This window comes from Paramormyrops kingsleyae, chromosome 24 (assembly GCF_048594095.1).
Source record: "Paramormyrops kingsleyae isolate MSU_618 chromosome 24, PKINGS_0.4, whole genome shotgun sequence".
NCBI classification, from domain to species: domain Eukaryota; kingdom Metazoa; phylum Chordata; class Actinopteri; order Osteoglossiformes; family Mormyridae; genus Paramormyrops; species Paramormyrops kingsleyae.
Window position 1 is genome coordinate 25,866,608 of NC_132820.1, and position 14,339 is coordinate 25,880,946.

The 14,339-nt window shown below is 42.7% G+C and overlaps 1 long non-coding RNA gene and 1 pseudogene across 1 annotated transcript; one reads left to right on the forward strand and one right to left on the reverse strand.

The window, feature by feature from the left end:
• The first annotated feature begins 1,893 nt into the window (after window positions 1–1,893).
• On the forward strand, window positions 1,894–3,461 carry LOC140582319 (uncharacterized). The gene is made up of 2 exons (XR_011985253.1): window positions 1,894–2,086; window positions 2,525–3,461. It is a non-coding gene; the product is annotated as an uncharacterized lncRNA (long non-coding RNA).
• Window positions 3,462–12,226: 8,765 nt separating this feature from the next.
• LOC140582617 (U2 spliceosomal RNA) lies at window positions 12,227–12,406 on the reverse strand (annotated as a pseudogene).
• Between the last annotated feature and the right edge of the window lie 1,933 nt (window positions 12,407–14,339).

Here is a 14,339-nt window from a genome sequence, read left to right on the forward strand (position 1 = left end):
CATTAAAAAATTAATTATTGGAGTCCAACTGTCTTCAACTGTCTTCATCGATCAAAAGATTTTTCTTACAGGCAGACATCCTCTCCATGGAAACATAATCCAAGAGTAGATTTTTGAACAGATTTATGTTTAAATTCTCTTTTGACTTCCAGTTCAGAAGGATTGTTTTCTTAGCAACGGTTAGTACTGTGAGAAGCATGCAAGATTTATTCGTGTCCATATTAGTGTTAGTGAGGTCCCCAAGCAGGCAGAGTGAGGGGGAGGGTGGGATGGGATGCCCTAGGTGTGTAGATGAGTCTTCACAAATCCTTTGCCAGAATTCGTTGACCGGTGTGCAATACCAGAAAGCATGCAGGTAATTATCTGGTGCATCCTTCTTACAAGTTAGGCATATGTCAGTATCTCTGATACCCATCTGGAACATCCTCTGCCCTGTGTAGTGTGTTCTGTGTAAAATTTTGTACTGTAATAGCTGCAGGTTGGAGTTCTGATTCATTCGAAAGGTATTCAAGCAAATTTGCTTCCAGAAGTTAGTGTCTGGATTGATGAGCAAATCCCTTTCCCATTTGTGGGTAGGGAGTGAGAGCGTTGTATCAGATTCTGCTAGATGCACGTAAATCCTAGACAGTAGTTTTTTAGTTGGAGTTATTAAAAAGTTTGCTATTTTTAGTGAAAGCTCCAGATCTAATTGCTTACGGCACCATCTATTATGTATTATTGATTTAAGTTGAAGATATTCTAAGTATTTGTTTTTCTCAATGTTATAAATTTCTGTAATTTTGTCAAATGATATCATGTAATTGTCTTGGATTATATGTTCGAGGCGCTTGATTCCTTTATTATGCCAAGCCAGGAAGTTTATCACTTTTTTTATTTAACAGGATGTCAGGGTTGTTCCAGATGGGTGTCAGTTTGCATGGGACCAGTGAAATTTGGTTCATTCTATTTGGTTCACTGAGAACTATTTATAAGCTATCATCAGTCCAAGGAGTGACGCCGATGTTTCCGTTCTGCCTTATTTGCTGTAACTGTAGTTCCGCTTTTTGCCAGCAGGCTGCGCACAGACAGCGTTTCTGTGGACTGCATGCACATTGTATGTTGTTAGATTAGTATTTCATAACTGGACTGCAGGACATTGCGTAAAATCATTTTCTGCAGTAAGTATTGGAGTGTTTATAAAGGATCTTTTTTAAAAAAATAAATAAATAAGTTTCTCACAAACACCTCCATTCATGACTGACTGAAATATCAAGGATGAAAGTGATTAGGATCAGCTCAGAGAGCGCATGCCGAGCTGTTGCTAAAGTAGCAGCAGTCAACTTTAAACCAATGTTAAACAAATACTAGTTAATACTGAAAACAATCAGTCATTAAAATTAAACAGCTTGCTAAGCTGTGTTTCCTTTAACAATATAAATGTTATAGAAAAATGGAAACCCCACGCTCTCCGCGAATATTAATCACCAAGATTTATAAAAACCGCAACTGTACTGAAAAATAAAGTTGCTTATGAATGTTGGCAAGTAAAAAAGTATTTGTACTTTGTAATCAAGTGCCATTCTTGGCACATCACACAACGACGAAATGTGTCCTCTGCATTTTAACCCATATGTGACATATTAGTGGGCGGCTATATTATTTAGCTTCATTCTTAAAATAATAATACTAATACCAAAAATAATAATAACAAAACCATATGAAGCCAGGTCTATAAAGCTAAAGTACCATAATGATTTGAAGCTATTATAGAGCGTAATTTGTAAAGAGGGAGGCATGAACCTTACAATAAGTGTGTGTATACCAAAGTGGGCAGCTGTCTCTTTAAGACGTTCCTGAGTGCCGAAAGGTAGGGTGGGAGTTTTTTTTCCGGCGGGCTTTTCTAGACGGAGAAAGGCGGGTAAAGAGAGCGGAAAGAAGAGTGAACGGCAACTTAGAGAAATAAACGTATATATCTACATATATATATATATATTTGTGTAGATATCAACGTTTAGAGCACTGTTTATTTTTTTTGGCCGAAGCATACAATTGCAGCAATTAGTGGATAGAAAGATTTTGGTGCAATTGCTCTCTTTTGGATATCCTGGTAGGTCAATTTACCTGTTTGGTTAAATGTTAAGGAAAATATAGATATAGGGATCATTAGTGTGAAGGAAAAACAGTCAGGATATGAATGTGAACCTTTGTTGATTATTTTCTTTGCTAATGTATCATTTTTTATAGTTGTATGTAAAATGCTAAAGCTACCTATAAGGCTACTTGCTAATTGATCGGAATACGTTGACTGTGATATGGTGTTATTCAGTTTAGCCACCCTGTTAGTACCATTGCAGGTTGAAATGTTTATAATGTGCATATATAAATATATACATGTATATGCGTATATTAATGTTATACAGGAAATCTGTATAGTATGGCCTAATGTGGATCTGAGATTGCGCTGTATGTTAATGGATGATGGAGAAAAATATAATTTTGTGTGATGTTTAAGTAAGACATCTAACTCTCTGTACTTTGTGTGCAGACTGTTTTTTTTGGATTTGATTCCGTTCCGAATACAGTATTTTTTCGACCAAGGAAGATCGCTTGTTTCACAGAGTCGCCCCCTCTGCGTTGAACTGCGCAATGTAACAAGTTTTTTGCAACTGGAGATTTTTTTCTTTCCCAGCGCTTTGTGAAGACATCCTCAAGTGTTGCAACGGGGGTTGCTATAAATGGCAACGCCCCTGCAAATGTCGGGAGTGGCATCCACCTCCCCAGTGGACACGGGGATCAGTGGGCGGCAGTTTGGGAGAAGATTGCAGCCCTCGAAGACGAGGTGGACCGTTTACGGTCCGAGATCTCCCAGCTTGCTGGTGCCCTGACTGACCCAAATATGCCCCGGAGCAGTTCGGAGACCACTGGGACTCCTCTTATAGTCCCCACTTCAGCTCCAAGCTGTTTCCCGCCCCCTCCTCCTCCTCCTCCACCGCCTCCGCCTGCTAATATCCAGGGCCCGAAGCAGAAGACGAGTCATCGTCAGGGAAGTGGCGCAGGACCCACCAATGGCCCCAACATGGTGGATGTTCTGGCGGAGCTGGCGCACATTAAACTGCGCCCAGTGCTGAGGTCGCCAGGTGGGACGCCAGTGACGAGGAGGGGACTGACGCAGGGGACGCCCATGCCCTCAGAGGACATTGCTGCCATCTTAGCAGAGGCTCTGAAGAAGAAGTTCAAGTATCAGATCCACTCTGATGAGTAGGAGCAGCAGGCCTGAGCCCTTAAATTTTTTTACTTAAACTTTTTTTTACTTAAATTTTTTATACTTATAACATTTTTATACTTATAACATTTTTAAACTTATAACATTTTTATACTTAAGATTTTTATACTTATATACTTTATGTACTTAAACTTTATATACTTATACTTTGTGTACTGATTCTATATACTTATTAATAAATAATATATTTATATCACTATTATTTTTAAAAGAGTTGCTGATTTTGTAATACTGCTGCAGCATTCTCCACATGCTAATCACTGCCCCACATCGAATTGGCACTTTGATCTGCCACATATCACTTCACTACCCCCTGTTGAATGTTGCATCGTATGTTGTTAGATATCTCGTAGTAGTAAGTACTTCATTATTAGGCTGCACAATATTGGAAAAGATGTATTTCTGCAATGAGTATTGCAGTATTTATTTACATTTAAAATGCTTAAAACAAACCAATTTCTCACAAAGACATCTATTCATGAGTGATTTAAACGGCAAAGATGAAAATGATTAGGATTAGCTCTTATGATTAGCTCTTGCCAAAAGAGGGCTTGTAAACTTTTGTGGTAGTCAGAATTAACCCAAACAACTATGACTCTATAATCCTCTATAATCACTCTCACTCTGTCACACTTGAATCAAACTCCAGACCTCGCATGTAATGTGTGGGGGAGGTTTAGGTGGACTAATGAAATCGTGGTTCCGGATGAGGTAGTGTTCTCAGAAGAGTGCCGGTCAGAGCACTGGGATCACAGCCAAGGTGGGTTTAAGGTTTTTACTCGCAATTCTGTGGTTACAGCCCAGCAACTAACAATAGGCACCATCCAATCCAATATGTGGGCGTGGTTCTGAAATAAACCAATAAAGGGAATAACGACAACATTCTGGAAAAGGTAAGCGAATTATGGTAGTTTCAAATATGTCCACAAGATGGCACTGAAGGATTACCAGTAAACTATATAATAAGTTGGAGGTGCTCCTTTAACTTGATTAATAGCAATAACAAATTATAATTACCACATACAAATGCTGACCCACGACAAATTGCTACATCAACGATAACAGGGCATGTAAATCCAACAAGCTGCCATATACGCAATCTAGCAACACTACACCGATACTGCGCATACAGAAAGAAATCAACTACATTAAAAGTATAGAAAACATTACTTACTGAACATCATACACGCACACCCGTAATCACGGACAGAAAATGAACTACCAAACGAGAGGGGCACATAAGATAATAACTATGAAATGTCTCTGGAGCGCAGGTGAACTTCTGGAACTCTTGCTCTTTGGAGGCTGCGACCAGGCAAGCAGTGTGCCGTAAAACGATCCAGCGCTGCTGCAGACTGACGTAACTCCCAATTCCGCTTCCGTCTTAACATAATGAGCAAAGTTTTCTTCTTTATTCAGCAATCCAGCATAGTGTTCCAGCCACACTCGGGTACAATGCGCAATGCACCCCGCACCCAGAAATCAGCAGGTTAATATACTATAAGACGAATTCCCCTATATGGACTTCTAAGTCCCGATTGGTTACCAAACATCTGCAAACCAGGTTTCGACCATACAACAAACATAATACGCCACTATTGGTCTACTTCAAGGATGTTGAGCTTCCAATCCTCGTTAGGCCTAGGCCTCCTATGAGTCCCACACATAAGCCTGTCTATCCAGCCTAGGAAGGAGGGCAAAAACCCTAAACATTAGGGAAATTCCACTCCCAACCCAGCAAAAAGGTGCAACCCCCCCTTCGGTGTCCATGGCTGGCATGGCTCACAATGCTATCAGTAAGCGAAACCCCAACCCTATATTACCTAAATAAAGACTTCAGCGTAAACATATACAACCCTTATGGATACATAACTTGCTTGTGTGTTCAAATGCTACCATACAACAAACTGCGTCTAGCATAGTATAGCAGCTACATTTCAAGGCTTCCTGCAGGTCCCCTTTCTCCCCCCGGCGATGTTCCCTTCAGCCCAGTTCTCCAAGGTCTGTGGCCTGCAAAGCTGGTTCCATGCAGGTGGCTGCGAGGCAAGGACACACGGCACCATCCCCAAAACAACAAAACCTGAGACACAAGAACAATCCCACAATGCCTCCCAACCCTGGCCTACCATCACTTTAAATTTCCCTTCCACACTTTGAACTAATGTTAAACATATACTACATAATCCTGAAAAGGAGCGGTCACTAAAATTAAACAGCTCGCAGATCTTCACACTGCAAGAAATGCAAAGATGGAGAAAGCGAAGAACAGTGAGAGTACGCCACTGTCTATGGTGTCCTCGTCGACCCTCATGAAATGCCAGCAAACACATGGACAAGGGATCCCGATGCGCTACCTTGGCTTTCTTATGGGGACACTGTCAACCACCTAGTGTCTGTCATTAGTTCGTACACTTTTAAAGAGTTTAAAAACTACAAATCTCTTGAAGCGCATGAACAGTTCACAGCTGGCTGGGCACATTGTCATCGTCAAGTATTTTAGGCATGTTTATTTATATAGCACAATTCAGGCACAAGGCAATTCAAAGTGCTTTACAAAGACAAGGATACAATCACATTAAAACTTCAAAATCACATTTCAAAGATAAGTGAAAAAGAAATAATAATGAAAATAAATAATTTTATTAATCAATTACAATGAACACACAGATAATAATAAGAAAAAGCCAAAACAAATAAATAGGTAACTGAAAAGACGTCACATTTTAATGACAGAAAATGACTGGTGCTGCACTAGGAAACTCTGACCATGCAACAATTTATCTAATTCCAGCATACAGACAAAATCTGAAAACTGCTAAACCTGTCGTTACTAGAGTGAAACACTGGACATGTGGAGCTGTAGAGCAATTAAAATCATGCTTTGACTCGACAGACTGGAATGTTTTCAAAACTGCTATTAACAGCGTGGATGAATACACGGACACTGTAACATGGCACATAAGCTTCTGCGAGGACTCTCGCATTCCCAAAAAGTCTGTTGTCAGCTATAATAATGACGACCCATGGTTTACAACTGAACTCAGGCAGCTTCATAAAACAAAAGATGTAGCCTACAGGAGTGGTGACAAAAACCTGTTCAAATTCTACTGCGGGTTTGAAAAGCCACATTCGCGCATCATACAGCCCTCACCTTTTCAATGGCCTTCTTCACACCTGGGTACCTTCACACCTCGCCCACACTCTCCCCAGCTCACGCCCCCCCCCCACGTCCAGCCACCTTCCCAGGAGAATCAACGACAGAGATGTAAACAAGATCTTTAGGAGTCAGAATACAGGGAAAGCTCCTGGTCTCCCCAGCCACTCTGAAGCACTGTGCAGATCAACCATCACCTGTCTTCACAGATATTTTCAATTAGTCACTGGATCTTTGTATCTTAAGTCATCCACAATAACACCTTTTCCAAAGAAACCCAGAGTCTCTTGCTTCAGTGACTACAGACCAGTGGCTCTCACATCAGTGGTAATGAAGGCTTTTGAGAGACTTGTGCTGTCATACCTTAAAACCATCACAGACCCATCGCTTGACCCTCTATAGCACAGGTGTCAAACTCCAGTCCTGGAGAGCAAGAGCCCTGCACATTTTTGGGTTTCCCCTCATTTAACACACCTGATTCAACTCCTTGTGCTAATTACCACACAGCTCTTGAGCTGAATCATTAGTGGTGGAACAGGGAAAGAACTAAGCTATACCGGGCTCTGGCCCCCCAGGACTGCAGTTTGACACCCCTGCTCTATAGTCTGCCTACAGAACCAACAGACCTGTGGACGATGCAGTTAACACTGGACTACATTTCTTGCTCCGACACTTGGAGTGCCCTGAGACATATGTTAGGATTCTGTTTGTGGACTTTAGCTTTGCAAATTTATACTATTCTATCAGAGCTAATGCGGACTGAACTCTCACAACTGTCCGTGCCTGATCCAAAATAATATGTTATAACCACGATGGCCCAGTTTTACGCTACAATCATTGAGTCCATCCTTAGCTCCTCCATCACAGCCTGGTTTGGATCAGCCACTGAACGAGACAAGGCCAGACTGCAACACATCATCCACTCAGCAGAGCGAATAATCGGCAGTAACCTGCCTACCCTCCAGACACTGTACATCACCAGAACCAGGAAACGGGCATACAAAATCTTTGAGGACCCATCTCACCCTGCTCACCACATCTTTCAAGCCTTACCCTCCAGGAGTAGACTCATGGCAATCAGAACCAAGACCACAAGGCACGCCAAGAGCTTCTTCCCTTAGGCAGTCTCTCTCATTAACCAAGCCAGTCTCTGACTGGACGTTCAATTAATCGTCAGCTGCAGTGAAAATTCCACCAGCATAACCAGTGAACAACTGATAAACTTCCTCTATGATTATATTCTGCACTCTTGCACATTATGCACACATACTGCAAACTCTGTATACATATTGCACTCTTGCACATATAGTTGACTTGGCTGCTACTTAATAACGGCACCATTTAAGAGCCCTTTAAATTATTATACCATTTATATAGTTTATATTCATACTACAATGATTACTATGTACACACATATATAAATATCATAATACCATCATTACTGCCATTAATAAACTTAATTATCATATAATTATCATATTACCCAATTGCCAGTCTATTGTCTATTACCTTTCTGCATATGTCTTTGCTAAATGTGGTATGTTCTTTGTAATGTCATGTAAAAGCACCACCAAGGCAAATTCCTTGTATGGAAACATATCTGGATTCTGATTCTACATCCTTCATCAGGACTAGAAAACTTCCATCCAGCGTTGCATTTCACTTTGACGCTGTCGTTTTTGAAACACTTTTCTGTGATCTAGCTCTTGTTTTGGTCGCCGACTATCATCCAACAAAAGGTTCATTTGAGCTCTCCTAATCTGACATAAACCACACTCACAAACACTTTTGGGTTACTGTGCCACCGGGAAGGGATGGACTCCGGTCGGGATGGGTTTCCAGCATTTCCTATCCTGGCTGTTCTCTTTAGGGACAAACACAAGAATGGAGTCTAGTGATCACACCGGAAGCTGACTTACCTGAACGGAGATGTACGGAGCAGACTCTCATATGCGCGGGGATGCTCTGGAATGCAAGGTCTTAAGCCCCACCGCTGGAAGCTATGCCATCCGTCGCCATTTCGTCAACTCTTCCACTTTTGCTCCTTCCTGTCTTTTCCAATCTGGAAAGGAGAAGAAACGTATACCGGTCCTGAAGACCGAAGAGAGACCCGAGTCGATATGGGGCCGCCGCTTAGCGGGTCGCCGTTAGCCGGGCCTCCGTGACGCCCCCACTCGGAGTAGAATGCCCAGGGATGTCGCAGCCGCCAGCCTCGGGGCCCAGACTCCTCCCTGTCCTCCTGTCCTCTCAAAAAACAGCAATCATTTAAACAAACATGAGGGAAAATTCAAAAGGCAAAGATGACGTCATTCCTTACCTCAGCACAGCTGCCCACCGCACAAACGACAGCGTGTCACCTTCCTTTAAAAAAAAAAAAAGAGAAAAACAGCAGGAAACGGGGGCTGTGCACGGACAGGGCCCCTCCCTCACAGCACATGCAGCTAATTAGCTGGCCATCCAGAGGCACTCAGTCTATTAGTCACCCACTCAGTCAGTTCTGCCTTTCAACAACAGGGGGCAGTAGAGGTGCACCGTTCCCGGAAGCACTGCAATACCGGGTCGATGCGTGGAGCGGACGGGACAAAATGGTGACAAAATATAATGGGGGTCAGGAGATGGACCATGGCTGAGATCACCGTCGAGTCAGGTAGCAAAAATCACCAACTGTGACAGCAGCCCAGCAGCAGTGGCCAACATCATGCTGGGTCCTCGTTTAGGGTGGCCAGCAACATGCCTATCTGCCATATATGACAAACCACAAGATGGCACTGCTTGTGCATGCCTTTTGAAATGAACTGGAATGCCGCTAGCAGGCACGCAAGTTACTTCACAAGTTCTAGAGCACAGCAATGCGTTTTGACTTTCTGTTAGCTATGTACGCAGTGATGGACATAACTGGTTCACAAGTACGCATTAACCTTTAAAAGCGATACATGCAGCAATCGGTTGTACATTTTTTATGTGCATTTGCGCCAATATGACAAATTACCGTGCATTTTAACCTCTATTTTCCTTACTTCTTTATTTTACGTTTTCTCTGTTTCATTTCAGTCAGTCTAACATATTGGTACATGTTTATATCACTCTCTACGTGTAAAGGGAGCAGACACAGGAAAAATGTACTGAAGACCCTTGAAATGATATTTATTCCTGATGTGAAATTGCTGTTTTTGTTTTAGATTCCAAATTTAACCTTTTATTTAATTTATCCCTTTTTCCCAAATAAAACGATGCATTTAGTTATAATCTATATTATTTTGATTTGGGGTCAGAAGTTCCAAAATCACCAGGTAAGTTAATTGATTTTATGTGTTTTAACTCCTAGACAGATATAAATGAAAACTCTATTTTTAAATAATTTATTGTCCTTTTTTTTTTTTTAATTAAAAATTGGATCCCTCATGGACCAAGACTTCAAGGGCATTTGTACAATTCACCTGTAACTGGATCTGCAGTCTTTTTCTCCCCACACCCTCTGCTTGTTCCCTTCTTCTCTTTTGTCTTCACTCCAGGAGAGCTCCTCAGACATCTCCAGCCTGTAATTCCTGGGAAATGCCACCTGCCACTCACCCTTGGAGGCGTAGCCCATTCTCAGGATCTCATACGTCACCATTCATCACAGAGTCACAACGCCTGCAAACATCTGAATAAAAGTAAGAGCCCGTTTTTTGAAACTTACACATTAAATTTTCCTCTCTTTACCATTTTATTCTTTTAAGCTTCATTCTGTTTAATTACATTTAGTATGGATTAAGGCACAGGCGGCCCGGAGGACATGGAGTGGGACCCTCCAGTTCTTGCCCTGAGTCCCAGTCCGTGGTGTCAGCCCCGTGACCAGAGTTTCCCCAGCCGAGGAGGTTATCGCCGTGACAACGGCAGGGTCAACGGAAAACTGGTCGGGGGTTCGGCTCCAGGAGGAAAGATCTGGGGTATGCTACCCAGACTTACCGCCTGACCCCAGCTCGGTCCAAGGGGGTCTTTTCGGGGGACCCCATCCATTGGTTCCCGAAAGGAACCACCTGCGGTTTCCTCCGGCACTGGTACTGGCCTTTGCTTTTGTTCTGCAGGGTCCACGGTGTGGTCCGGTTCCTGTCCTGCCTGCTCCTCGATGCCCTCCGGCTCTGCCGACCCCTCGCCGTCTACCGATGCTGTTCTTCCCTCGGCTGGCGCAGACGAGAGGAGCTCGTCCTTCTACAGACCCAGACAGGACTCCGAAGGCCCCCCTGGCCGCGACCCTTCTGCGGCACCTCGGAGCTTGATCTGTAGTCTTGCTTCCCCGTGGCTCTCCCTGGTTTCACCTCTTAGCCCGATTTCACTCTTCCAGCCCCCACTCCAGTCACTCTTGCTTCCCACTTTAGGTTCCCCCTGGCTCCCTCTCCTGGCCCTATTCTTGTTGCACATTGTTTGTCTGGTTGTGTCCTGCCCTGTCTGTCCTGTGCCACCTTTGGTCCTTTTGGTGCCCAATCCCTCCCTTTGTCTCCTTCTTCTGTTTCCTTTGTTGCCACTTGCCCACTGACACCCGCTGTTTGTCTTTTGGTCCCTAGTCTGCATCCCTGTCGGGTTACCTGGCCTGTCATGAGTTGTGTCCTGGCGGTTTGTCTCCCCTGCTGTCCTTGGTTTTGCCCTGGTCTGTGTGTCCCCTTAATGATACCTTTGCACCAGGAGGGCACAGGATTGGGGGGTGTTACTGTCATGGCCTGCCCGTCCTGTCAACCTTACTCTCCAGTTCTCCTCCCTGACGTGGCCCTAATGAGCCACGCTTGGTCTTTATTAGTCTCACCTCATGTTCCTGTCCTTCTGTCAGTCACTACCAGCTGCCTTGTGTTTTCCCATTCCTTAGTTTGGTAAAGTGCCCAGGCCAATGTTCTCCAGTTCTGTCCTTGTCTGTTTGCGTCTCTGTGCCCAAGCCTGCCTGCCAGAAAAGCTCCCCGCAAAGGGGGTTCTGCCCTACAGCTTGCATTCGGGTCCTACTTCCCACCGGTCATGTGACAGAGGAATACAAGGTTAGTGCCAGGCAGAAATTAATAGCCTATCTTTGATTTTGCATTCATTTGGTAACTTGTTGAAGTTATCTGATAGTTCTTTCGATTCCAAAGACATATGATTCTTGCGTGTGCATTATGCATATCCAAAGTTAACGCATGTTGTGTTTATCTTACGCCGTACATGACTCATTGTCGTTATGGACAGTAAGCACTTTATGTCAGTTATCCATTGCTCCTTTTCGTTATGCTATACAGCCGCTTTATACATGTGGAGACTTATATGCACACACATTTTTCACATTCCATTAGTTTCACACATTTTACTGTCATCGTACTTCTCTTCTGATGCCATTTTATTTATTTGTTTGTTTATTTGTAACCTGGTAACTGCACACTGAATCTTCTTATATTTGTACAATGACACCAAATCTTATTTGGTAATCATGAATTACCAAAACCTTAAATACACAAGGATAGATTCAATTATTGCTGAAAAAATCTACGCAGAGATATAAAAATGTAATATTCTCATCAAAATCACATGCACAGCAAAAAATGTAGGCAGTAACTATATACTGCTCTTCCAAAAAAACAACCTTTAGGTTCAAAACGACATCCATCGAGAAAAGAAATATATCCTCCTTGTATCGACAGGAATACTTTATCTGCATTGTAAAATAGCATAAATAATTTATGACAAAACAAAAAGCTTTTAAATTTACTGTACATGATTGTTAGCAAAATCAGAAATGTCAGTGTGGTAAGATCATGTACTTTATATAGTCAGTCAGTCAGTCAGTTCTGCCTTTCAACAACAGGGGGCAGTAGAGGTGCACCGTTCCCGGAAGCACAGCAATACCGGGTCCATGCGTAGAGCGGACGGGGCAAGCCCCACTTCCGGCTCCCTGTTCCAAAAATCCGTTTAATATGTGGTCCCCTCCATAGGGGACGTATCAGATATTAAACTGATAAAACAGATTTTTTTTTTTCAGATCCAAATACTTTATTAAACAGTTCTGCACAATTATTTACATCGACACAAACACATTAAAACATATAATAGAAACTGCACTTAAAAAATTGGCACTGTCAACAAGGGAATTAAAAACATTTTCCTACTAAAACAATGATATTCAGAAATAGTCATAATATAACAGGCTGAAATTTTCCCACATCATACAAGTGAATGCCAATACAATAAGACATTACTGAAAATATTTTAAAATAGTATTAAACAAACTATCTGCAGAACCATTCACCATAAAATAAGCAAAAAAAAAAGCAATAAAAGCAACCAATATATTTACACACCATTAAAATGTAAAGTAAACACATATGGCCACTTTTACAATTAAAATGTCATCTCAAATGCATGCTTTTGATGCAAGATGAGCATCCTGGTTTCTTTTTATGAGCCCAAGTTATTTATGGCAAAATTAGGTTTTACAGGGGATCGGTAAATAACATGTTCGTGCAGTCTAGTAACATTCGGGGTGAATCATGGACGATTGATCTGAATTTCAGGACGATCAGTCCACATACGATCAGAATTAATCCACAATTACAACTTCCCAGAATATTATAGTAAAAGGATTAATTCCATGCCACGTGGGTGACGTAATCGTCCGTGAATTCATCCTAATACATGCCCCCATTGTTGTAAGTGGCGTATTCATCCCGCAACCTTCTCTCCAGCTGCAGAATGGAGAATTTCTTCTCCATCCTGCGCTGCTTGCTATACTGCATGGAGAAGGTTTGGATCCTGTCCTTCACACTCTCCCACCATTCGGCCACAGAGGGGAAGGTAGGCTTGTCCTTCTGCCACTCGGAGAAGTGATCTAAAAAAAGGTGTCTAAAATCACTCTCCTCCAGAATCTGCAGGTTCATTTTCCAATAGCCGCCCCCATATACAGGGGCGTCTATGGAGGCAGTGGCCTCCACTGCCAAGTGGTCAGTGGGCCACTGTGGGGAGAGGGACACCTTTTCAAAAACAACGGGGGGTGAAGCTAAAATGTAGTCGATGCGACTGCTGGCTCCGCGACTATTATGCCAGGTGAAGCCCAGCATGCTGGGGTTGCATGTTTTAAAACCATCCACAAGTTTAAAGGAATGAATAAAATGGCGAAAATGCCCTGAGCTGACATCTTCTCTACCCTCCAACGCGATGTTAAAGTCCCCTCCTAAAATCAAGTGTCGATCTGTGACACACAACGGGGACAACTCCTCAGAGAGAGTTATACGGGACGAGGCCTCCACTGGAGCGTAGATGCATATGGCCCGGAGGCGCTGTCCCCTCCATGTGGCGTCCACTCCCAAAACCCTGCCTTGAAGAGCGGTAAATGAACTTACTTCCTCAAAGGCGCGGTCGCCAAAAAGAATTCCGACGCCTGAGGAGTGGACACCACCTACGCTCCAGTAGGATCTATCCCTCTTCCATTGTCGTGAAAAGAGAGCCTCGTCCCGCTGGTCCCGGAGGTGGACTTCCTGCAGAAAACAAATGCTGAAGGGGAAGATGCCAGCTGATTAAAAACCAACGTGCGTTTTAAAACGTTCCTCAAACCCCTGACATTCAAAGTGACAATATTAAAATTGGCCATGAAATATTAAAATGATCAAATACAATTAAAAACAACAAACTAATTAGACAAAATGTAGATATTAAAGGAATTCAAACAGAAAAAACAGACCATAAGATAAGCCTTTATGCAGATGACGTATTACATTTTCTTAGGAATTCTCCAACCTCACTTCTGAAGACAATATCACTTATAGATAAGTTCTCATCTATATCAGACTACTCCGTCAACTGGAGCAAATCAACAGTTTTGCCTTTGAATTGTAGTTTCCAAAACACAACTACTACTCCTTTACAGTCAGGTAACCTTAGATACTTAGGCATAAATTTTTCCACCAGACTCTCAGATCTAGTACAGATGAA